Source organism: Somniosus microcephalus, chromosome 4, assembly GCF_052327205.1.
Source record: "Somniosus microcephalus isolate GS21.2 chromosome 4, FLI_Smic_1.0, whole genome shotgun sequence".
NCBI lineage: Eukaryota > Metazoa > Chordata > Chondrichthyes > Squaliformes > Somniosidae > Somniosus > Somniosus microcephalus.
In genome coordinates, this window is record NC_140990.1 from 41,003,194 (window position 1) to 41,029,833 (window position 26,640).

The following is a 26,640-nucleotide window of genomic DNA, read 5'->3' on the forward strand; positions in this document are numbered from 1 at the left end:
CGTATCCCAGTGCCCGGCTACAATGAACCCAAGAGGAGTATCAGCATTAAAACCGAACCCGCAATATTAAAGTAAACTGAACTGCGGTGTTAAAAGCTCGGGACACGGGTTCATGTATAAAAGCTCATTTTAGGGCTGGTACGAGGAAATTCTTCACACACACAGTGATTAATTTGTGGAATATACTTCTGGATAGAGTGGCGGAGGGAAATACCCTGGAATCGTTTAAGGAAAAGTTTGAGGCTGCACTGAAGGGCGGGAGTTAGGATCTCTCTGGATGGATGAGACAAGACAAGCCGAATGGCCTCCCTCATTCTCAATGAACTGCAACACGGCGGGATTTGTAACTTGTAGTTACAGGTAGTCGCCACCAGAGGGCAGTGGGCGGATGTTTTCACTGTTGGTTTCAGTGTGAGGGCGAGTTACAGAAAGAGAACACCATTCAGTTCCTTTATTTAATAAAGGGATTCAGAAATAAAGGCATTAATTTCAAATGGAAGCATTGTTTTATTTTAATGTTATTGTGATTTATTAATGTATTGTTAATGGCCTGTTGTAAATATTTTAATGACCAGCTCACCGTAGTATCACTGAGCCTATCCGCTACTCGCATCCTCCCAATCTGCTCAAACATGTAATTCATTCCCCATTTCATTCATATAACAGGTGGCGTTTGTACAATTTACCGTATCGTTGTGTTCAAGCCCCTCAGGACCCGCTGGCTGTCTATATTCCCCTTTATATCGGCAGTGAGTAGATCTAATGGTTAGTGAGCCGCTCTTTAATCGGAGCCTCCGGCACTGATACTAGAACAACATTAACTATTTCCCTTTACATTCCCCACCGCACAGGTTGCACCTGATTGGTGAATTTAGATCCCACTGCAACTGAAAACAGAATGTGAACGAGTTGCTGCGCAAACAATGCGTTTATGTCTTTATCCGTTCAGGCACCTGCACTCATCAGTTAAAGGCAGCAGCAGGTAGATCGCACCGCGGGGACGGGGCTGTGCTGATTATATCCAGGAAGAGAAGCGAGAAAGGACAAATATACAACCCTTGACTCAGGGATGAGCGGGTGCAGCTTGTCACATGATATTCAGGAATTGTCTAATTGGTTGGGAAACGTTTTGGTACATTGCTCAGAGAGGGAATGAATCGAATTCTAGAATAGTTTGCACCAAGTCTGATTCTCATTCGTCTCAAAAAATTTACAACTGAATATACATCAATAACGTTCACAAAATATCAATCATTGTTTGCCCGTCTGTGTTTATTCTGGTATGTGTGTGTGTTTGAGTGTGTGTGTGTGTGTCTGTGTGCGGGTGTCTGTGGTCATGTGCTTGTTTTCAATGCTATGTGTGAGGCTTGTATCTGACACAGGAGTGCGCTCTCTGATCACTTGTAAAGAGTTTGCATCTCAAGCAAAGTACAACTGAATATACGTCATTCACCTCCAAAGATACCAAACATTCTGTGTATTTCTGTTAATGTTGGTGTGTCTGTCATGTAAATCATATTCTTAAGATTTCAACTATTAACGGGACACATTGACATCATGAACCTTTGACCTGCCGTGTATCTCTGTGCGCTGCGCGCCCACACTGTTACTGGGGCGCATTCAGTCAGTACAAAAACCAGCAAAGGACTCTCACCTCCTCTCACTGAATCATGTGACCTGGATTATGTTCAGCTAATAGAACGGAAACCAAATTATAAAGAAGAGTTTGGCCGAATGGCCTGTTTCTGTGCTGTACACTCTGTAATTCTATGTAATATCCCCATTTATATCGGCTGTGGGTAGTTCCCATGGTCAGTGAGCAGCTCTTTTAGCGGGACCCTCCGACACTTATACTAAACAAAATAACCATTTCCATTCACTGCCCCCAACGCACATACTGACCCTGTTAAAGGCCGAACCTTGGGTTTAATCCCATTCCAGTTCTCTGTTGTGAGGAGAACAATTTCACTCCGTTCCCCGCTCCCCGCCCTGACGTCAGGAGACGGAGAACAAAGGAGCTGCGAGATGATTGGATGATTGGGAAAATAAAAGAGCTGTGAGCTGATTGGATGAATTGGAGAACAAAGGACCCCTGAGTGGATTGGATGTCACCTGATGACTCTGCCAGGAATGAACCAATTGCAGAGAGACCGGATATTACTCATTATCTTCCCAACTCTTGACAAAAACAATTACAAGTTCAACCCCTTCTGTTCAAATCCGCCATGAACTCTCTGCAAACTAGTTTGACTTTTTATTCAGTCGTCACAGCTGCAGCTCTATTAACTGGTACGTTCACAAGAACATAACATAAGAACATAAGAAATAGGAGCAGGAGTAGGCCAATCGGCCCCTCGAGCCTGCTCCACCATTCAATAAGATCATGGCTGATCTGATCCTAACCTCAAATCTACTATCACTCTACATCCCTCCCGAACCCATGTGATCTCCTGGGAGAGGCGAAAAACCAGATAAAAAACCCAATGGCCAATTTGGGAGAAACAAATCTGGGAAATTCCTCTCCGAACCATCTAGGCGATCGAACCTCGTCCAGGAGATCACTGTCCTTATATTTTCTACAGTACTTACCTTCTGTAAAAGGTGATCTCCACCCCAGCCAGGAACAGGAATAGAACCATCTCCTGAAATCTAACACATAATTAGAACACAAGAATTAGGAGCAGAACCAGTCTACACGGCCCCTGGGCCTGCACCGCTACCCACAGGGCCATGACTGTTCCGAACATAGACTCATGTCCAATTTCCTGCCCACTCCCTGTAACCCCTAATTCCCTTTACTTCAAAGAAACTGTCTATTTCTGATTTAAATTTATTTAATGATGTAGCTTCCACAGCTTTCTGGGGCAGCAAATTCCACAGACCTACTACCCTCTGAGTGAAGAAGTTTCTCCTCATCTCAGTTTTGAAAGAGCAGCCCCTTATTCTAAGATTATGCCCCCTAGTTCTAGTTTCACCCATCATTGGGAACATCCTGACCACATCCACCCGATTAAGCCCCTTCACAATCTTATATGTTTCAATAAGATCGCCTCTCATTCTTCTGAACTCCAATGAGCAGAGTCCCAATCTACTCAACCTCTCCTCATACGTCCACCCCCTCATCCCCGGGATTAACCGAGTGAACCTTCTTTGTACTGACTCGAGAGCAAGTATGTATTTTCTTCAGTATGAACACCAAAACTGTATGCAGTATTCCAGGCGCGGTCTCACCAATACCATGTACAACTGCAACAATACCTCCCTGTTTTTATATTCTATCCCCCTAGCAATAAAAGCCAACATTCCATTGGCCTTCTTGATCACCTACTGCACCTGCATACTAACTTTTTGAGTTTCGTGCACCAGGACCCACAGACCCCTTTGTACTACAGTACTTTCCAGTTTCTTGCCATTAAGATAATAACTTGCTCTATGATTTTTCCTGCCAAAGTGCATAACCTCACACTTTCCAGTATTGTATTCCATCTGCCAATTCTCTGCTCACTTACTTAGCCTGTCTATGTCCCTTTGCAGGTTTTTTATGTCCTCCTCACTCACTACTTTCCTTCCCATCTTTGTATCATCTGCAAACTTTGATATGTTACACTCGGTCCCCTCCTCCAAATCGTTAATATAGATTGTAAAGAGTTGGGGACCCAGCACTGACCCCTGCGGAACACCACTAGTTACTGATTGCCAGTCTGAGAACGAACCATTTATCCCAACTCTCTGCTTTCTGTTAGATAGCCAATCCTCCACCCATGCCAGAATATTACTCCCAATCCCATGATTATTTATCTTGAGCAATAATCTTTTGTGTGGCACCTTGTCAAATGCCTTTTGGAATTCTAAATGCACAACGTCCACTGGTTCCCCTTTATCCACCCTGTATGTTACTTCCTCAAAGAACTCAAGCAAATTTGTCAAACATGACTTCCCCTTCATGAAACCATGCTGACTTTGTCCTATTAAATTATGTTTATCCAAATGTCCTGTTACTGTCTCCTTAATAATGGACTCTAACATTTTACCAACCACAGATGTTAGGCTAACAGGTCTATAGTTTCCAGCCTTCTGCCTACTACCCTTTTTAAATAAGGGTGTTACATTAGCAGTTTTCCAATCTGCCGGGACCTTTGCTGATTCCAGGGAGTTTTGGAAAATTATTACCAATGCATCCACAATCCCTACCGCCACTTCCCTCAAAACCCTAGGTTGTAAGCCATCAGGTCCAGGGGATTTATCCGCCTTGAGTCCCATTATTTTACCAAGTACCACTTCCTTAGTGATTGTAATCGTATTTAGCTCCTCCGCCCCCCCCCCCAGAGCCCCCTGTTTGTCCAGTGTTGGGATATTCTTAGTGTCCTCTACCGTAAAGACTGATACAAAATAATTGTTCAGCGTTTTTGCCATCTCCATGTTTCCTACCATTAATTTCCCGGTCTCATCCTCTAAGGGACCAACATTTACTTTAGCCACAAGTTACACAAACTTCCTCTTGCAGGTGTCACTAGCATAGAGAATCTTTTAACTGTGTTTCTCTATACTTGCAATGTATTCCGTCACCTTGATTATATTAGTTATAATGAAATGACAGTAAGAGCTTACAGTTCTGTATTTCTAAATTTCTGCAGGTGTTAGTGGTGCGGACTCGGTCTCACAAGGGCCGGTTACAGTGAAGCAGTTTGAAGGAGACTCGGTGACCATTAATTACAATTATTCGATCACTGCTGCTTAATATTCCTTACAACTGTACCGTCAGGACCGGGACAAAGGCCGCACATTCTTGATCTACATCCCTTCTGGTGGGGATGTTTCCAAAGCAGAGGCTGTGGGGACTCGATTTTCAGCATATCTCGACACTTCGAAAAATGAGGGTAATTTCACCAACAGCGGCCTGCGGCTGTCCGACAGCGCGGTGTATCACTGCGGGCTGCGGGCTGAGAGACACAGTGACAGGAACCAGAGGGAGCCTCGTACAAACACACTGCTGGAACATGACAAGCTCAGCGGGATAGTGGGCAGTGTGGGGAGAAACGGGAATTTTCTAAACTTGTGACTAGCAGGTGCTGATTTAAAATACACCCAAATAAACAGCAAGCAGGGAGCAACTGGTAGGCTTTGGGGAAACTTTCCGCTGGTACTTCTGGGTTGAACACATCCTGATCATAATGAAAAGATGTGATTAGAGAATGTATACCAGTTCATAAATTAAAGATATTGCGGCAGAAACACTGCCCAAACAATTTGACGTTGTGTTCCAGCCGTTCAAGGAGCTGTACAAACCAGGCAATCCCAGCGGCAGGTCTATAACACCGAGGGAACGCGCTGATTGTGCGCATGAAGTAGGATCAGAAACTGTGTATTTACATAAAGCCTTATCCAGTGTGTTCAGATTCCCCAAAGCGCTTCTGGTGTCTGGTCAAATAATCACTGAGTTACACAATTAGACTGACTTGTTTCTGAATAAACCATCTATCATCGTTATTTTGATTAATCTAAATTTTGAAACTTGTTTTATTCGTGTTACTAGCATCACCTTTTCTATCAAGGGCAGTTTATTTCTTTAAGCTCTAATTGCCAGGACACGGCGAAATTCACCTTTCTTCGTGTCGTGTGGCATTTTCTGAAGTGTCTGTCCCGGAGCACCGCGTGCAATGTCTGGGCCCCCCACTAGGGAGCGGCGGGACTCCACCCTTCCGCTCAGTGAAGTCCCCGCCTTAGTTTCAGATGGAGTTTGTCAACTGGATATGAGGAACCAGTTGGCTGCCGGAAGTTATTGCAATGGGAAGGGGTGCGATTGAAACCAACTCCTTATGTGAAGATCTGAAACACAGAGGACCCGTAAAGTCCCCAGTTTGGCACAATATTTGTTTAAAAAGCAAGATGGTGACACCGAGAATTCTATATCCCTTTAATGAGCGACCACTGACGGTGAAGGAAGGGGAGCGGATACAATGATCAGTGTGAGGGGATGTCGGTCACCTGTTCAATTGGTTCAGGAACAATTTTAATTCATTTTCTAAATTTATGTTGACCTCGTGGCAAAACCGGCATGTACTTTCCATATTCTACTTGCATTGTTACAACTGACGGTCTTGCTGGGCCACTTTAAAAGGCAACTAAGAGTCAACTGCATTGGGACTGGACTGGAGTCGCCAATTCAGGACAACGGGGAAACGGGAATAAAGGCAGCCTCGCCAGCGACACCTCCAGCCCGAGAATGAATTAACAGTCCACTTCTGTTTATCCAATCAGACTGGGCTTCCCTCTCTCATATGTCCAGTCATCGCAAGGATCGTTGACGAACGGTCCCGATTGGTTAAACCTTGAGCACGTGAGTTGTCATTGAAGAATATTGCCGCGAGCTGCTCAGTGCAAAGACCGGATCAGCTTCCCAGCAACGGAGAGACTATTGGAAATCAGCTCGACCCGGAGAGGCCCACACTGGCTGGGATTGTCGGAGATCATGCACTTCAAATTCACCCTTTAGACTACACTCACCTGATTAGCATTTAGTAAGTCTTTAAAGGATGTTATAATACAAAGCTACGTTAAACAAAGTTTCATATTAAACCCACAATTAACCTCCAATCAATACTTTCAATCTTGTCAACAGATTTGGGCCAGGGAGCTCCTGTGTCTCAGGATTGTTCGGCTGTAGTCCTGAGATTGGGACAGACTTTCAGGACGCAATGTAGCTATTCCGCAACAACAGCCAGCTGGTACGACCTGTACCAGTATCGAAAGTATCCCGATACACCTCTGGAAATATCGTGTGGAGAAGTTCCAGCACCAGTTGGGGAAAAGCAAAACATATTGCGAATCGCTTCGCTTCTGAATTAAAGACATGCTCAGAAGTGTCTATTTAACCGTCACTGATCGCCAGCTGAGTGACACGGCGCTGTACATCTGTGGATTTGCCCCATCGTTCCGACACAGAGATATGACCTCATTCTCCTCTCGTATAAAAGCTGCCTGCGGTCTGTTTTGGCGGAGGATGAGTTTCAGTGCGGTCAGATAGAACTGCAGCACCGAGTGCAATTCCTGTGGGCTGAATCATTGAATCATACAGCACAGAAGGAGGCCAATCGACCTTGGTGCCTGTGTCGGCTCTTTGAACGAGCTATCCAGTTAGTCCAGTCCCTGGTTTTATACCCATAGCCCTGCATATCTTTGCTTTTCAAATACATATCCAATTCTCTTTTGAAAGATATTATTGAATCTGCTTCCACCATCCTTCCAGGCAGTGCGTTACAGATCATAATGACTGAGTGCCTAAACAAATTTCTCCTCCTCTCCTCCTCTCCCTCTGTTGTTTTTGCAAATTATCTTAAATCTGTGTCCTCTAGTTACCGACCATTGTGTCAGTGGAAACAATTTCTCCCTATCAACTCTAGCAAAACTCCTCGTAATTTTGAACACTTCTATTAAATGTCCTCTGAACTTTCTCTGCTCTATTGAGAACAAAACCAGTTTCTGTACTCTCTCCACGTAACTGAAGTCTTTCATCCCTACATGGCAAAAGAGCCCCAGGTGGACAGAGGAAACGCTTCAAGGACACCCTGCATCCTACAGTTTTGATCTACTTACCTAAGGAAGGATATACTTGCCATAGAGAGAGTCCAACGATAGTTCACCAGACTGATTTACGGGAATGGAAGGATTGTCCTATGAGGAGAGAATGAGTAGACTAGGCCTATATTCTCTAGATTTTAGAAGAATGAGAGGTGATCTCATTGAAACATACAACATTATTACAGGGCTTGACAGGGTTGATGCAGGGAGGATGTTTCCCCTGGCTGGGGAGTCGAGAGCCAGGGGGGTCACAGTCTCAGAATAAGTGGTCGGCAATTTAGGACAAGGATGAGGAGAAAGTTCTTCACACAGAGGGTGGTGAATCGTTGGAATTCTCTACCCCAGAGGGCTGTGGAGGCTCAGTCATTAAGGTAGAGGTCAATAGATTTTTGGATGTTAAGGAATCAAGGTATATGCGGATATTGCAGGAAAGTGGAGTTGAGGAGGCGGATCAGTAATGGTCTTATTGAATGCGGAGCTGGCTTGAGGGGCCGAATGGCCTACTCCTGCTCCTATTTGTTACGTTCTTATGTTACCTGAGATAAGGTCTATTATAATATAAACAAAGGCATGAGCTGTAACAAATAAGGCAGGGCCTAGTGCAATAATTACTGTTACAGCGACTCGTGTAATATAAATTGAGGCAGGGTCTAGTGTAATATAAACAGAGACAGGGTCTGTTGTAATATAAACAAAGACGAGGTCTAGTGCAGTAATACCTGAGACAGGGTCTAGTGTAATATAAACAGAGACAGGGTCTAGTGTAATATAAACAGAGACAGGGTCTAGTGTAATATAAACAGAGACAAGGTCTAGTGTAATATAAACAGAGACAGGGTCTAGTGTAATATAAACAGAGACATGGCCTAGTGTAATATAAACAGAGGCAGGGACTAGTGTGATATAAACAGAGACAGCGCCGAGTGTAATATAAACAGAGACAGGGTCTAGTGTAATATAAACCGAGACAGGGTCTAATGTAATATAAGCAGAGACAGGGTCTAGTGTAATATGAACAGAGACAGCGTCTAGTGCAGTAATAACTGAGACAGGGACTAATGTAATATAAATAGAGACAGGGTCCAGTGTAATAATAGTCAGATAATTACAAATTTATTAACCTCATGTCAGGTACAGGTACAGTTTCATTTTTACCATCACTTGCTCCAAACATCACACACTCGAGGAGTATATCAGGAGATTCTGTGTGATGCTGAGGTGATCACTGGACAATAAAGTGCAGAGACTGGTGGTGTGTCAGCTGTTTATTCTCGGTGTGATTTAATTCCCTTTGCAACTGAATACTGCGGACAGAGAATCAGTTATTAATAAATGTCAAAGATATTAAGCAATTTGCAATTACAGTTTGAATAAAATAAAATGTTCAAAAATAATTGTGAAGATAATCATTTATCATTGCAGAATGCACTTGCAAACATCAAAAATGATGTATTTTGTACACACACACTCAAACTTACGCATATAGCAAACACTTTGTTAGAGCTCTTTTCAGCTGTTCCTCTTAAGCAGAATGTAAAAACTGGATGGACATTAGGACTCTGCAGCCGCCCATGCGGACGTGCTGTAAGGTTATGGTTACAGGTACTGTCACACAATCAGTGGGTGACGTGAAAGCTAAATAGAAAATAACGCAGGAAAAAAATCTTTAACATTAAAAAACTTGTGAGCAATTGGCACATTCCAACACAAGTGTGAATTCGTAAACTTTAACACAACGGACTTTGCTACTAAGTAGGGCTTAATACTTATCAACAACAGTAAAGGAATGCTTCCAACCATAAATATTTGCAAACTCCCGCCCACTCACACATATATGTTTATTTACATTAATACCTATCTTTCCTACAGCACAGATATGGTTTGGAACAATGATAGCTGAGAAAGGGCCGAGTATAATATAAAGAGAGACAGGGTCTAGTGTAATATAAAGAGAGACAGTGTCTAGTGTAATATAAAGAGAGACAGGGCCTAGTGTAATATAAACAGAGACAGGGTCTATTGTAATATAAACAGAGACAGGGCCTAGTGTAAAATAAACAGAGACATGGGCTAGTGTAATATAAAGAGAGACAGAGTCTAGTGTAATATAAACAGAGACAGGGCTTAGTGTAATATAAACAGAGACAGGGTCTAGTGTAATATAAAAAGAAACAGGGTCCAGTGTAATATACAGAGAGACAGAGTCTAGTGTAATATAAACAGAGACGGAGACCAGTGTAAAATAAACAGAGACAGAGTCCAGTGTAATATAAAGAGAAACAGAGTCTAGTGTAATATAAACAGAGACAGGGTCTAGTGTAATATAAACAGAGACATGGTCTAGTGTAATATAAACCGAGACAGGGTCTAGTGTAATATAAACAGAGACAGGGTCTAGTGTAATATAAGCAGAGACAGGGTCTAGTGTAATATAAACAGAGACAGGGTCTAGTGTAATATAAACCGAGACAGGGTCCAGTGTAATATACAGAGAGACAGAGTCTAGTGTAATATAAAGAGAAACAGAGTCTAGTGTAATATAAAGAGAAACAGAGTCTAGTGTAATATAAACAGAGACAGGGTCGAGTGTAATATAAACAGGGACAGGGTCTAGTGTAATATAAACAGAGACAGGGTCTAGTGTCATTTAAACAGAGACAGTGTCTAGTGTAATATAAACAGAGACAGGGTTTAGTGTAATTTAAACACAGACAGTGCCTAGTGTAATATAAACAGAGACAGGGTCTAGAGTAATATAAAGTGACAGGGTCTAGTGTAATATAAACAGAGACAGGGTCTAGTGTAATATAAACAGAGACAGTGTCTAGTGTAATTTAAACAGAGACAGTGTCTAGTGTAATATAAACAGAGACAGTGTCTAGTGTAATTTAAACAGAGACAGTGTCTAGTGTAATAAAAAGAGAGACAGGGTCTACTGTAATATAAGCAGGGACAGGGTCTAGTGTAATATAAACAGGGACAGGGTCCAGAGTAATATAAACAGAGACAGGGTCTATTGTGAAATAAACAGAGACAGGGTCTAGTGTAATATAAGCAGAGACAGGGTCCAGTGTAAAATAAACAGAGGCAGGGTGTAGAGTAATTTAAACAGAGAGAGTGTCTAGTGTTATATAAACAGAGGCTGGGTCTATTGTGAAATAAACAGATACAGGGCCTAGTGTAATATAAACAGAGACAGGGTCTAGTGTAATATAAAGAGAAACAGAGTCTAGTGTAATATAAAGAGAGATAGGGTCTAGTGTAATATAAACCGAGACAGGGTCTCGTGTAATATAAACAGAGACAGGGTCTTGTGTAATATAAACAGAGACAGGGTCTAGTGTAATATAAAGTGACAGGGTCTAGTGTAATATAAACAGAGACAGGGTCTAGTGTAATTTAAACAGAGACAGTTTCTAGTGTAATATAAACAGAGGCAGGGTTTAGTGTAATTTAAACAGAGACAGTGTCTAGTGTAATATAAACAGAGACAGGGTCTAGAGTAATATAAAGTGACAGGGTCTAGTGTAATATAAACAGAGACAGGGTCTAGTGTAATTTAAACAGAGACAGTGTCTAGTGTAATATAAACAGTGACAGGATCTAGTGTAATATAAACAGAGACAGGGTCTAGTGCAATATAAACAGAGACAGGGTCTAGTGTAATTAAAACAGAGACAGGGTCTACTGTAATATAAGCAGAGACAGGGTCTAGTGTAATATAAACAGGGCCAGGGTCCAGAGTAATATAAACAGAGACAGGGTCTATTGTGAAATAAACAGAGACAGGGTCTAGTGTAATATAAGCAGAGACAGGGTCTAGTGTAAAATAAACAGAGACAGGGTGTAGAGTAATTTAAACAGAGAGAGTGTCTAGTGTTATATAAACAGAGACTGGGTCTATTGTGAAATAAACAGATACAGGGCCTAGTGTAATATAAACAGAGACAGGGTCTAGTGTAATTTAAACAGAGAAAGGGTCTAGTGTAATATAAACAGAGACAGGGTCTAGTGTAATATAAACAGAGACAGGGTCTAGTGTAATATAAACAGAGACAGGGTCTAGTGCAATATAAAGAGAAACAGAGTCTAGTGTAATATAAAGAGAGATAGGATCTTGTGTAATATAAACATAGGCAGGGCCTAGTGTAATATAAACAGAGACAGGGTCCAGTGTAATTTAAACAGAGACAGTGTCTAGTGTAATATAAACAGAGACATGGTCTTGTTTAATAAAAACAGAGACAGGGTCTACTGTAATATAAACAGAGGCAGGGTCTATTTTAATATAAACAGAGACAGGGCCTAGTGTAATATAAACAGAGACAGGGTCTAGTGTAAAATAAACAGAGACAGGGACTAGTGTAAAAAAAACAGAGACAGTGTCTACTGTAATATAAACAGAGACAGGGTCTAGTGTAATATAAAAAGGGACAGGGTCTAGAGTAATATAAACAGAGACAGGGTCTAGTGTAAAATAAACAGAGACAGGGTGTAGAGTAATATAAACAGAGACAGGGTCCAGTGTAATCACAGAAATCACAGAAACCCCACAGTGCAGATAGAGGCCATTTCGGCCCATCAAGCCTGCACCGACACATATCCCACCCAATCCCCGTAACCCCTACACCAACACATAGCCCACCCTATCCCGGTAACCCCACGTATTTAATCCCCCTAACACTAAGGGTCAATTTATCACAGCCAATCAACCTAACCCGCACATCTTTGGACTGTGGGAGGAAACCGGAGCACCCGGAGGAAACCCACGCAAACACGGGGAAAACGTGCAAACTCCACACAGACAGTCACCCGAGGCCGGATTCGAACCCTGGTCCCTGGCGCTGTGAGGCAACAGTGCTAAACACTATGGCACCGTGCTGCCCGCCAGCGTAATATAAACAGAGACAGGGTCTAGTATAATACAAACAGAGCCAGGGTCTAGTGTAATATAAACAGAGACAGGGTCTAGTGTAATATAAAGCGAGACAGGGTCTAGTGTAATGTAAACCGAGACAGGGTCTAGTGTAATATAAACAGAGACAGGGTCTAGTGTAATACAAGCAGAGACAGGGTCTAGTGTAATATAAACAGAGACAAGGTCTCGTGTAATATAAACAGAGACAGGGTCTTGTGTAATATAAACAGAGACAGGTTCTAGTGTACTATAAAGAGAAACAGAGTCTAGTGTAATATAAAGAGATATAGGGTCTGGTGTAATATAAACCGAGACAGGGTCTAGTGTAATATAAACCGAGACAGGGTCTTGTGTAATATAAATAGAGACAGGGTCTAGTGTAATATAAACAGAGACAGGGTCTTGTGTAATATAAACAGAGACAGCGTACTAGTGCAATATAAAGAGTGACAGGATATCGTGTAATATAAACAGAGGGAGGGTCTAGTGTAATATAACGTGACAGGATCTAGTGTAATATAAACAGAGACAGGGTCTCGTGTAATTTAAAAAGAGACAGGGTTTAGTGTAATTTAAACAGAGACAGTGTCTAGCGTAATATAAACAGAGACAGGGTCTAGTGTAATTTAAACAGAGACAGTGTCTCGTGTAATATAAACAGAGACATAGTTTAGTGTAATTTAAACAGAGACAGTGTCTAGTGTAATATAAACAGAGACAGGGTCTAGAGTAATATAAAGTGACAGGGTCTAGTGTAATATAAACAGAGACAGGGTCAAGTGTAAAATAAACAGAGACAGGGACGAGTGTAAAAAAAACAGAGACAGGGTCTACTGTAATATAAACAGAGACAGGGTCTGGTGTAATATAAAAAGGGACAGGGTCTAGAGTAATATAAACAGAGACAGGGTCTAGTGTAAAATAAACAGAGACAGGGTGTAGAGTTATATAAACAGAGACAGGGTCCAGTGTAATCACAGAAATCACAGAAACCCCACAGTGCAGATAGAGGCCATTTCGGCCCATCAAGCCTGCACCGACACATATCCCACCCAATCCCCGTAACCCCTATACCAACACATAGCCCACCCTATCCCGGTAACCCCACGTATTTAATCCCCCTAACACTAAGGGTCAATTTATCACAGCCAATCAACCTAACCCGCACATCTTTGGACTGTGGGAGGAAACCGGAGCACCCGGAGGAAACCCACGCAAACACGGGGAAAACGTGCAAACTCCACACAGACAGTCACCCGAGGCCGGATTCGAAACCGGGTCCCTGGCGCTGTGAGGCAACAGTGCTAAACACTATGGCACCGTGCTGCCCGCCAGCGTAATATAAACAGAGACAGGGTCTAGTATAATACAAACAGAGACAGGGTCTAGTGTAATATAAACAGAGACAGGGTCTAGTGTAATATAAACAGAGACAGGGTCTAGTGTAATATAAAGCGAGGCAGGGTCTAGTGTAATGTAAACCGAGACAGGGTCTGGTGTAATATAAACAGAGACAGGGTCTAGTATAATACAAACAGAGCCAGGGTCTCGTGTAATATAAACAGAGACAGGGTCTAGTGTAATATAATCAGTGACAGAGTCTAGAGTAATATAAACAGAGACACGGTCTAGTGAAAGATAAACAGAGACAGGGTCGAGTGTAATATAAACAGAGACAGGGCCTAGTGTAATCTAAACCGAGACAGGGTCTAGTGTAATATAAACAGAGACAGGGTCTACTGTAATATAAACAGGGACAGGATCTAGTGTAATATAAACAGAGACAGGGCCTAGTGTAATATAAACAGAGACAGGGTCTAGTGTAATATAAAAAGAGACAGGGTCCAGTGTAATATACAGAGAGGCAGAGTCTAGTGTAATATAAACAGAGACGGAGACTAGTGTAAAATAAACAGAGACAGAGACTAGTGTAATATAAAGAGAAACAGGGTCGAGTGTAATATAAACAGAGACAGGGTCTAGTGTAATATAAACTGAGACATGGTCTAGTGTAATATAAACCGAGATAGTGTCTAGTGTAATATAAACAGAGACAGGGTCTAGTGTAATATAAACAGAGACAGGGTCTAGTGTAATATAAACCGAGACAGGGTCCAGTGTAATATACAGAGAGACAGAATCTAGTGTAATATAACGAGAAACAGAGTCTACTGTAATATAAAGAGAAACAGAGTCTAGTGTAATATAAACAGAGACAGGGTCTAGTGTAATATAAACAGAGACAGGTTCTCGTGTAATATAAACAGAGACAGGGTTTGGTGTAATATAAACAGGGACAGGGTCTAGTGTAATATAAACAGAGAAAGGGTCTAGTGTAATTTAAACAGTGACAGGGTCTAGTGTAATATAAAGAGAAACAGTCTAGTTTAATATAAAGAGAGATAGGATCTAGTGTAAAATAAACAGGGACAGGGTGTAGAGTAATTTAAACAGAGAGAGTGTCTAGTGTTATATAAACAGAGACTGGGTCTATTGTGAAATAAACAGATACAGGGCCTAGTGTAATATAAACAGAGACAGGGTCTAGTGTAGTATAAACAGAGAAAGGGTCTAGTGTAATATAAACAGAGACAGGGTCTAGTGTAATATAATCAGAGACAGGGTCTAGTGTAATATAAACAGCGACAGGGTCTAGTGTAATATAAAGAGAAACAGAGTCTAGTGTAATATAAAGAGAGAAAGGATCTGGTGTAATATAAACCGAGACAGGGACTAGTGTAATATAAACCGAGACGGGGTCTAGTGTAATATAAACAGAGACCGGGTCTACTGTAATATAAACAGAGACAGGGTCTTGTGTAATATAAACAGAGACAGGGTCTAGTGTAATATAAACAGTGACAGGATCTCGTGTAATATAAACATAGGCAGGGTCTAGTGTAATATAAACAGAGACAGGGTCCAGTGTAATTTAAACAGAGACAGTGTCTAGTGTAATAAAAACAGAGACAGGGTCTAATGTAATATAAACAGAGACACGGTCTATTTTAATAGAAACAGAGACAGGGTCTAGTGTAATATAAACAGAGACAGTGTCTGGTGTAAAATAAACAGAGACAGGGACTAGTGTAATAATAACAGAGACAGGGTCTACTGTAATATAAACAGAGACAGGGTCTAGTGTAATATAAAAGGGACAGGGTCTAGAGTAATATAAACAGAGACAGGGTCTAGTGTAAAATAAACAGAGACAGGGTACAGAGTAATATAAACAGAGACAGGGTCCAGTGTAATATAAACAGAGTCAGGGTCTAGTATAATACAAACAGAGACAGGGTCTAGTGTAATATAAACAGAGAATGGGTCTAGTGTAATATAAACAGAGACAGGGTTTAGTGTAATTTAAACAGAGACAGGGTCTAGTGTAATATAATCAGAGACAGGGTCCAGTGTAATTTAAACAGAGACAGGGTCTAGTATAATACAAACAGAGCCAGGGTCTAGTGTAATATAAATAGAGACAGGGTATAGTGTAATATAAAGCGAGACAGGGTCTAGTGTAATGTAAACCGAGACAGGGTCTAGTGTAATATAAAAAGAGACAGGGTCTAGTGTAATATAAACAGGGACAGGGTCTAATGTAATATAAACAGAGAGAGTGCCTAGTGTAATATAAAGCGAGACAGGGTCTAGTGTAATGTAAACAGAGACAGGGTCTCGTGTAATATAAACAGAGACAGAGTCAAGTGTAATATAAAGAGAAACAGAGTCTAGTGTAATATAAAAGAGACAGAGTCTAGTGTAATATAAACCAAGACAGGGTCTTTTGTAATATAAACAGAGACAGGGTCTACTGCAATATAAACAGAGACAGGGTCTACTGTAATATAAACCGAGACAGGGTCTAGTGTATTATAAACAGAGACAGGGTCTAGTGTAATATAAACCGAGACAGGGCCTAGTGTAATATAAACAGAGACCGGGACTACTGTAATTTAAACAGAGACAGGGTCTAGTGTAATATAAACAGAGACAGGGTCTATTGTGAACTAAACAGAGACAGGGTGTAGTGTAATATAAGCAGAGACAGAGGCTAGAATAATATAAACAGAGACAGTGCCTGGTGTAAAATAAACAGACACAGGGTGTCGAGTAATTTAAACAGAGAGAGTGTCTAGTGTTATATAAACAGAGACAGGGTCGCGTGCAGTAATAATGGAGACAGTGTCTAGTGTAATATAAACAGTGACAGGATCTAGTGTAATATAAAAAGAGACACGGTCTAGTGTACTATAAACAGAGACAGGGTCTAGGGTAATATCAATAGTGACAGGGTCTAGTGCAGAAATAACTGCGGCAAGGTCTAGTGTAATATAAACAGAGGCAAGACCTAGAGTAATATAAATATTGAACGGGTCAAATGTAATATAAACAGAGATTGGGCCAATTCTAATATAATCAGAGAAAGGGGCTAGTGCAATATAAAGAGAGACAGGGCCTAGTGTAAAAAAATAAGAGACAGGGCCCAGTGTAATATAAACAGCGACAGGGTCTAGTGTAATATAAACAGAGACAGGGTCTAGTGTAATACACAAAGAGGTAGGGTCTAGTGCAGTAATAACTGAGACAGGATCTAGTGTACACAATTGAGACCCTAGATAATTTAATCCACAAAAATTAAGTTCGGAAAAAACTGGAAAGAGAAAAATACTCACCAACCAATCACTTACCTGCTTTCTGGTGACGTCACACTTCGGTTACTTTTTACTTCTGGCTCCTGCCACCGGTGTGTCTGGGCCGCTCTCACTGCTGCCCCCGGTGTGCCTGGGCCGCTCTCGCTGCTGCCACCGGTGTGTCTGGGTCGCTCCCGCTGGTGTGTCTGGGCCGCTCTCGGTGCTGCCGCCGGTATGTCTGGGCCACTCTCCCTGCTTCCGCCGGTGTGTCTGGGCCGCTCTCGCTGCTGCCGCTGGTGTGTCTTGGCCGCTCTCGCTGCTGCCGCCGGTGTGTCTGGGCTGCTTCCGCCGGTGTGTCTGGGCCGCTCTCGCTGCTGCCGCCGGTATGTCTGGGCCACGCTCGCTGCTGCCGCCAGTGTGTCTGGGCCGCTCTCGCTGCTGCCGCCGGTGTGTCTGCGTTGCTCTCGCTGCTGCCGCCGGTGTGTCTGGGCCGCTCTCGCTGCTGCCGCCGGTGTGTCTGCGTTGCTCTCGCTGCTGCCGCCGGTGTGTCTGTGTCGCTCCTGCTGCTGCCGCCGGTGTGTCTGGGCCGCTCTCGCTGCTGCCACTGTTGTGTCTGAGCCGCTCCCGCTGCTGCCGCACGTGTGTCTGTGCCGCTCCCGCTGCTGCCACTGGTGCGTCTGGGCTGCTCCCGCTGCTGCCGCCGGTGTGTCTGGGCCACTCTCGCTGCTGCCGCCGGTTTGTCTGGGCCACTCTCGCTGCTGCCGCCGGTGTGTCTGTGCCGCTCCCGCTGCTGCCACCGGTGTGTCTGGGGCACTCCCCTGCTGCCGCCGGTGAGCCTGGTCCGCTCCCGCTGCTGCCGCCGGTATGTCTGGGCCGCTCTCCCTGCATCTGCCGGTGTGTCTGGGCCGCTCTCGCTGGTGTGTCTGGGCTGCTCTTGCTGCTGCCGCCGGTGTGTCTGGGCCGCTTCCACTGGTGTGTCTGGGCTGCACTCACTGCTGCCGCCGGTATGCCTGGGCCGCTCTCGCAGCTGCCGCCGGTGTGTCTGGGCCGGTCTCGCTGCTGCTGCCTGTGTGTCTATGCCACTCTCACTGCTGCCGCCGGTGTGTCTGGGTCACTCTTGCTGCTGCGGCCGGTGTGTCTGGGCCCCAGTCATTACTGCGGCCGGTGTGTGTGGGCCGCTCTCGCTGCTGTGGCCGGTGTGTCTGGGCTGCTCTCGCTGCTGCCGCCGGTGTGTCTGGGCAGCTCTCGCTGCTGCCGCCGGTGTGTCTGCGTCGCTCTTGCTGCTGCCGCCGGTGTGTCTGGGCCGCTCCCGCTGCTGCTGCCAGTGTGTCTGTGCCGCACCCGCTGCTGCCACCGGTGTGTCTGGGCCGCTCCTGCTGCTGCCGCCGGTGTGTCTGGGCCGCTCCCGCTGCTGCCACCGGTGTGTCTGGGCCGCTCTCGCTGCTGACGCCGGGATGTCTGGGCCACTCTCCCTGCTTCCACCGGTGTGTCTGGGCCGCTCTCGCTGGTGTGTCTGGGCCGCTCTCGCTGCTGCCGCCGGTGTGTCTGGGCTGCTCTCGCTGCTGCCGCCGGTGTGTCTGGGCCGCTTCCGCTGGTGTGTCTGGGCTGCACTCGCCGCTGCCGCTGGTATGACTTGGCCGCTCTCGCTGCTGCCGCCGGTGTGTCTGGGCTGCTCCCGCTGCTGCCGCCGGTGTGTCTGGGCCGGTCTCGCTGCTGCCGCCGGTGTGTCTGGGCCGCTCTCGCTGCTGCGGCTGCTCTGACTGGGCCGCTCTCGCTGCTGCGGCCGGTTTGTCTGGGCCCCTGTCGCTACTGCGGCTGGTGTGTCTGGGCCGCTCTCCCTGCTTCCGCCGGTGTGTCTGGGCCGCTCTCGCTGGTGTGTCTGGGCTGCTCTCGCTGCTGCCGCCGGTGTGTCAGGGCTGCTTCCGCTGGTGTGTCTGGGCTGCACTCGCCGCTGCCGCTGGTATGACTTGGCCGCTCTCGCTGCTGCCGCCAGTGTGTCTGGGCTGCTCTCGCTGCTGCCGCCGGTGTGTCTGGGCCGCTTTCGCTGCTGCCGCCGGTGTGTCTGGGCCACTCTCACTGCTGCGGCCGGTCTGTCTGGGCCGCTCTCGCTGCTGCGGCCGGTTTGTCTGGGCCCCTGTCGCTGCTGCCGCCGTTGTGTCTGGGCCACTCCCGCTGCTGCCGCCGGTGTGTCTGTGCCGCTCACGCTGCTGCCACCGGTGTGTCTGGGCCGCTCCCGCTGCTGCCGCCGGTGTGTCTGGGCTGCTTCCTATGGTGTGTCTGGGCTGCACTTGCTGCTGCGGCCGGTGTGTCTGGGCCACTCTCGCTGCTGCGGCTGGTGTGTCTGGGCCGCTTCTGCCGGTGTGTCTGGGCCGCTCTCGCTGCTGCCACAGGTGTGTCTGCATCACTCTCGCTGTTGCCACAGGTGTGTCTGCGTCGCTCTCGCTGCTGCGGCCGGTGTGTCTGGGCCACTTCCGCCGGTATGTCTGTGCCGCTCTCGCTGTTGCCGCCGGTGTGTCAGGGCCGCTCTTGCTGTTGCCACAGGTGTGTCTGCGTCGCTCTCGCTGCTGCCGCCGGTGTGTCTGGGCCACTCTCGCTGCTGCCGCCATTGTGTCTGGGCCGCTCCCGCTGCTGCCACCGGTGTGTCTGGGCCGCTCCCGCTGCTGCCGCCGGTGTGTCTTGCCCGCTCCCACTGCTGCCGCCGGTGTGTCTGGGCCGCTCCCGCTGCTGCCGCCGGTGTGTCTGGGCCACTCTCGCTGCTGCCGCCGGTATGTCTGGGCTGCTCTCCCTGCTTCCGCCGGTGTGTCTGGGCCGCTCTCGCTGGTGTGTCTGGGCCGCTCTCGCTGCTGCCGCCGGTGTGTCTGGGCCGCTTCCGCTGGTGTGTCTGGGCCGCACTCGCTGCTGCCGCCGGTGTGTCTGGGCCGGTCTCACTGCTGCCGCCGGTGTGTCTGGGCCGCTCTCGCTGCTGCCGCCGGTGTGTCTGGGCCATTCTCACTGCTGCCCCCGGTGTGCCTGGGCCGCTCTCGCTGCTGCCACCGGTGTGTCTGGGTCGCTCCCGCTGGTGTGTCTGGGCTGCTCTCGGTGCTGCCGCCGGTATGCCTGGGCCACTCTCCCTGCTTCCGCCGGTGTGTCTGGGCCGCTCTCGCTGCTGCCGCTGGTGTGTCTTGGCCGCTCTCGCTGCTGCCGCCGGTGTGTCTGGGCCGCTTCCGCCGGTGTGTCTGGGCCGCTCTCGCTGCTGCCGCCGGTATGTCTGGGCCACGCTCGCTGCTGCCGCCAGTGTGTCTGGGCCGCTCTCGCTGCTGCCGCCGGTGTGTCTGCGTTGCTCTCGCTGCTGCCGCCGGTGTGTCTGGGCCGCTCTCGCTGCTGCCGCCGGTGTGTCTGCGTTGCTCTCGCTGCTGCCGCCGGTGTGTCTGTGTCGCTCCTGCTGCTGCCGCCGGTGTGTCTGGGCCGCTCTCGCTGCTGCCACTGTTGTGTCTGAGCCGCTCCCGCTGCTGCCGCACGTGTGTCTGTGCCGCTCCCGCTGCTGCCACTGGTGCGTCTGGGCTGCTCCCGCTGCTGCCGCCGGTGTGTCTGGGCCACTCTCGCTGCTGCCGCCGGTTTGTCTGGGCCACTCTCGCTGCTGCCGCCGGTGTGTCTGTGCCGCTCCCGCTGCTGCCGCCGGTATGTCTGGGCCGCTCTCCCTGCATCTGCCGGTGTGTCTGGGCCGCTCTCGCTGGTGTGTCTGGGCTGCTCTTGCTGCTGCCGCCGGTGTGTCTGGGCCGCTTCCACTGGTGTGTCTGGGCTGCACTCACTGCTGCCGCCGGTATGCCTGGGCCGCTCTCGCAGCTGCCGCCGGTGTGTCTGGGCCGGTCTCGCTGCTGCTGCCTGTGTGTCTATGCCACTCTCACTGCTGCCGCCGGTGTGTCTGGGTCACTCTTGCTGCTGCGGCCGGTGTGTCTGGGCCCCAGTCATTACTGCGGCCGGTGTGTGTGGGCCGCTCTCGCTGCTGTGGCCGGTGTGTCTGGGCTGCTCTCGCTGCTGCCGCCGGTGTGTCTGGGCCGCTCTCGCTGCTGCCGCCGGTGTGTCTGCGTCGCTCTTGCTGCTGCCGCCGGTGTGTCTGGGCCGCTCCCGCTGCTGCTGCCAGTGTGTCTGTGCCGCACCCGCTGCTGCCACCGGTGTGTCTGGGCCGCTCCTGCTGCTGCCGCCGGTGTGTCTGGGCCGCTCCCGCTGCTGCCACCGGTGTGTCTGGGCCGCTCTCGCTGCTGACGCCGGTATGTCTGGGCCACTCTCCCTGCTTCCACCGGTGTGTCTGGGCCGCTCTCGCTGGTGTGTCTGGGCCGCTCTCGCTGCTGCCGCCGGTGTGTCTGGGCTGCTCTCGCTGCTGCCGCCGGTGTGTCTGGGCCGCTTCCGCTGGTGTGTCTGGGCTGCACTCGCCGCTGCCGCTGGTATGACTTGGCCGCTCTCGCTGCTGCCGCCGGTGTGTCTGGGCTGCTCCTGCTGCTGCCGCCGGTGTGTCTGGGCCGGTCTCGCTGCTGCCGCCGGTGTGTCTGGGCCGCTCTCGCTGCTGTGGCTGCTCTGTCTGGGCCGCTCTCGCTGCTGCGGCCGGTTTGTCTGGGCCCCTGTCGCTACTGCGGCTGGTGTGTCTGGGCCGCTCTCCCTGCTTCCGCCGGTGTGTCTGGGCCGCTCTCGCTGGTGTGTCTGGGCTGCTCTCGCTGCTGCCGCCGGTGTGTCTGGGCTGCTTCCGCTGGTGTGTCTGGGCTGCACTCGCCGCTGCCGCTGGTATGACTTGGCCGCTCTCGCTGCTGCCGCCAGTGTGTCTGGGCTGCTCTCGCTGCTGCCGCCGGTGTGTCTGGGCCGCTTTCGCTGCTGCCGCCGGTGTGTCTGGGCCACTCTCACTGCTGCGGCCGGTCTGTCTGGGCCGCTCTCGCTGCTGCGGCCGGTTTGTCTGGGCCCCTGTCGCTACTGCAGCTGGTGTGTCAGGGCCACTCTCGCTGCTGCGGTCGGTGTGTCTGGGCCCCTCTTGCTGCTGCGGACGGTGTGTCTGGGCCGCTTCCGCTGGTGTGTCTGGGCCGCACACGCTGCTGCCGCCGGTATGACTGGGCCGCTCTTGCTGCTGCTGCCGGTGTGTCTGGGCTGCTCTCGCTGCTTCCGCCGGTGTGCCTGGGCCACTCTCGCTGCTGCGGCCGGTCTGTCTGGGCCGCTCTTGCTGCTGCGGCTGCTCTGTCTGGGCCGCTCTCGCTGCTGCGGCCGGTTTGTCTGGGCCCCTGTCGCTACTGCGGCCGGTGTGTCTGGGCCGCTCTCGCTGCTGTGGCTGGTGTGTCTGGGCCACTCTCGCTGCTGCGGCTGGTGTGTCTGGGCCACTTCCGCCGGTGTGTCTGGGCAGCTGTCGCTGCTGCTGCCGGTGTGTCTGGGCCACTCTCGCTGCTGCCGCCGGTGTGTCTGGGACGCTCTAGCTGTTGCCGCAGGTGTGTCTGCGTCACTCTCGCTGCTGCCGCCGGCGTGTCTGGGCCACTCACGCTGCTGCCGCCGGTGTGTCTGGGTCGCTCCTGCTGCTGCCACCAGTGTGTCTGGGCCGCTCCCGCTGCTGCCGCCGGTGTGTCTGGGCTGCTCCCACTGCTGCCGCTGGTGTGTCTGGGCCGCTGTCGCTGCTGCCGCTGGTGTGTCTGGTCCACTCTCGCTGCTGCCGCCGGTATGTCTGGGCCGCTCTCCCTGCTTCCGCTGGTGTGTCTGGGCCGCTCTCGCTGGTGTGTCTGGGCCTCTCTCGCTGCTGCCGCCGGTGTGTCTGGGCCACTTCCGCTGGTGTGTCTGGGCCGGTCTCGCTGCTGCCACCGGTGTGTCTGGACCGCTCTTGCTGCTGCGGCTGCTCTGACTGGGCCGCTCTCACTGCTGCGGCTGGTGTGTCTGGGCCCCTGTCGCTACTGCGGCCAGTGTGTCTGGGCCGCTCTTGCTGCTGCGGCCGGTGTGTCTGGGCCACTGTCGCTGCTGCGACCAGTGTGTCTGGGCCGCTGTCGCTGCTGCGACCGGTGTGTCTGGGCCGCTCTCGCTGCTGTGGCCAGTGTGTATGGGCCACTCTCACTGCTGCAGCCGGTGTGTCTGGGCCGCTCTCGCTGCTGCGGCCGCTGTGTCTGGTCCGCTCTTGCTGCTGCCGCCGGTGTGCCTGGGCCACTCTCGCTGCTGCCGCCGTTGTGTCTGGGCCACTCCCGCTGCTGCCGCCGGTGTGTCTGTGCCGCTCACGCTGCTGCCACCGGTGTGTCTGGGCCGCTCCCGCTGCTGCCGCCGGTGTGTCTGGGCTGCTTCCTATGGTGTGTCTGGGCTGCACTTGCTGCTGCGGCCGGTGTGTCTGGGCCACTCTCGCTGCTGCGGCTGGTGTGTCTGGGCCGCTTCTGCCGGTGTGTCTGGGCCGCTCTCGCTGCTGCCACAGGTGTGTCTGCATCACTCTCGCTGTTGCCACAGGTGTGTCTGCGTCGCTCTCGCTGCTGCGGCCGGTGTGTCTGGGCCACTTCCGCCGGTATGTCTGGGCCGCTCTCGCTGTTGCCGCCGGTGTGTCTGGGCCGCTCTTGCTGTTGCCACAGGTGTGTCTGCGTCGCTCTCGCTGCTGCCGCCGGTGTGTCTGGGCCACTCTCGCTGCTGCCGCCATTGTGTCTGGGCCGCTCCCGCTGCTGCCACCGGTGTGTCTGGGCCGCTCCCGCTGCTGCCGCCGGTGTGTCTTGGCCGCTCCCACTGCTGCCGCCGGTGTGTCTGGGCCGCTCCCGCTGCTGCCGCCGGTGTGTCTGGGCCACTCTCGCTGCTGCCGCCGGTATGTCTGGGCTGCTCTCCCTGCTTCCGCCGGTGTGTCTGGGCCGCTCTCGCTGGTGTGTCTGGGCCGCTCTCGCTGCTGCCGCCGGTGTGTCTGGGCCGCTTCCGCTGGTGTGTCTGGGCCGCACTCGCTGCTGCCGCCGGTGTGTCTGGGCCGGTCTCACTGCTGCCGCCGGTGTGTCTGGGCCGCTCTCGCTGCTGCCGCCGGTGTGTCTGGGCCACTGTCGCTGCTGTGACCAGTGTGTCTGGGCCGGTGTCGCTGCTGCGACCGGTGTGTCTGGGCCGCTCTCACTGCTGTGGCCAGTGTGTATGGGGTGCTCTCGCTGCTGCGGCCGGTGTGTCTGGGCCGCTCTCGCTGCTGCGGCTGCTGTGTCTGGTCCGCTCTTGCTGCTGCCGCCGGTGTGCCTGGGCCACTCTCGCTGCTGCCGCCGTTGTGTCTGGGCCGCTCCCGCTGCTGCCGCCAGTGTGTCTGTACTGCTCACGCTGCTGCCACCGGTGTGTCTGGGCCGCTCCCGCTGCTGCCGCCAGTGTGTCTGGGCCGCTTCCTATGGTGTGTCTGGGCCGCACTCGCTGCTGCCGCCGGTGTGTCTGGGCTGCTCTCGCTGCTGCCGCCGGTGAGCCTGGGCCGGTCTCGCTGCTGCGGCCGTTCTGTCTGGGCCGCTCTCGTTGCTGCGGCTACTCTGTCTGGGTCACTCCCGCTGCTGCCACCGGTGTGTCTGGGCCGCTCCCGCTGCTGCCGCCGGTGTGTCTGGGCCACTCCCACTGCTGCCGCCGGTGTGTCTGGGCCACTCTCACTGCTGCCGCCGGTGTGTCTGGGCCACTCTCGCTGCTGCCGCCGGTAAGTCTGGGCCGCTCTCCCTGCTTCCGCCGGTGTGTCTGGGCCGCTCTCGCTGGTGTGTCTGGGCCGCTCTCGCTGCTGCCGCCGGTGTATCTGGGCCGCTTCCACTGGTGTGTCTGGGCTGCACTCGCTGCTGCCGCCGGTGCATCTGGGCCGGTCTCGCTGCTGCCGCCGGTGTGTCTGGGCCGCTCTCGCTGCTGCCGCCGGTGTGTCTGGGCCATTCTCGCTGCTGCAGCCGGTCTGTCTGGGCCGCTCTCGCTGCTGCGGCTGCTCTGTGTGGGCCGCTCTCGCTGCTGCGGCCGGTGTGTCTGGGCCCCTGTCGCTACTGCGGCCGGTGTGTCTGGGCTGCTCTCGCTGCTGCGGCCGGTGTCTGGGCCGCTGTCGCTGCTGCGACCAGTGTGTCTGGGCCGCTGTCGCTGCTGCGACCGGTGTGTATGGGCCGCTCTCGCTGCTGCGGCCGGTGTGTATGGGCCGCTCTCGCTGCTGCGGCCGCTGTGTCTGGTCCGCTCTTGCTGCTGCGGCCGGTGTGTTTGGGCCGCTCTCGCTGCTGCCGCCGGTGTGTCTGGGCCGCTCTCGCTGCTGCCGCTGGTATGTCTGGGCCGCTCTCGCTGCTGCCACCGGTGTCCCGATTCCAAATGGTTCACACAGACCAATAAAATGGTCTGCCCGACACTGGGGTAACCACTTCCAACCCTTTTCCAATCTCAGCAACACCCATTAACCCTTACATTCTGTGTCCTGTATCCCTGGTCACTTTTTATCCTGCTATGCTCCATTGCCTGTGATACCATCTAAGTGAACTCGGTGAACATCACCCCAGGGATCCGGCAGTGAACTTCAGCTCTCTGCTCTCTGTTTCACTAAACTGTCGCTCCGCATCCTTCACATGTTCCTCGGACTCTTTCGGTGCCTCACGGCCACGGAAACATTTCGACAGGTTTCTGGTCAGATCGAATATCTTCTGGAATTTCCTTCTGATGCGACGCTGCTTTTCCTCTGAACTCCTGGCGTTCAGGCGCGAGGCCTCCTGTGGTTGGATATCAGATTGGGTTAAGGAACGGAAAATTAAAAGGTAGTTTGGGAATGGATAGCGTTGGTGTAGTAAAAAAGCTATACGTCTGCCCCAATCTCTCTCCGTCTAAGCGACAAACACTTCTAGCCACCGTCGCTGTGTCTGCCGTCTCTCTGTCCTATCCCCAGAACTCGGGGACTCTCGGGTGGTGCAGGGCCCCTTTAAGACACCAAGGGCAGACGGTCTGATACCCTGAATTAATATGAAAAACAACCAATCGCAATGCTGTGACGTTTTGAAAGGATTGTGGCGTCATCCAGTGCCGGGCAATGCAGTGGCTGGCGTGTCAGTGTGACGTATGATCCGCTTTGTTTGTGTGACGTGCGGTGTGACGTGTGACTTCTATTCTCTCAAACGAAACGGTCACCCTTTCTTAATACACCGGAGCAAACTCGGGCTGTGTGTCTGTGTCTTGCCGGTACCAGTATAAATCATAGCCGCTCTGTGTAGTATCATAGGTACAGCTTAAAGTCACCGCTTCTCCTTCTGTCTTAACTCCTGAGGACAGCGGCTGAGTGACAGAATCTCCAAGACTCAGATCTGAAAAACATGTTCAAACAGGAAAAGATCAGACAGGCGGGTGTTTAAAACTCAGAATCAAACCACGTTAGAAATTAGAGAAAAGATGAAATGCGTTTGCTCCACAATTACCTGTGAGAAATGCCCCCCACACAGCCCAGATGCTGAGTAGCCGCATTGTCGCTGTCCGCTATTTAAAAGGGGGGTTGGATATTTGAAGAGTCCCGTTCTAATTCCCGCCCTCAATAATCTGCTGTCGTGTCTCAGGATGCTCTCAGCTCACTTCCTGGTGTCCCCAGTGGTGCTGTGA

The 26,640-nt window shown here is 50.7% G+C and overlaps 1 pseudogene; it reads left to right on the plus strand.

The window, feature by feature from the left end:
* Positions 1-26,640, plus strand: part of LOC147118707 (uncharacterized) — a 107,853-nt pseudogene extending 81,213 nt beyond the window's left edge.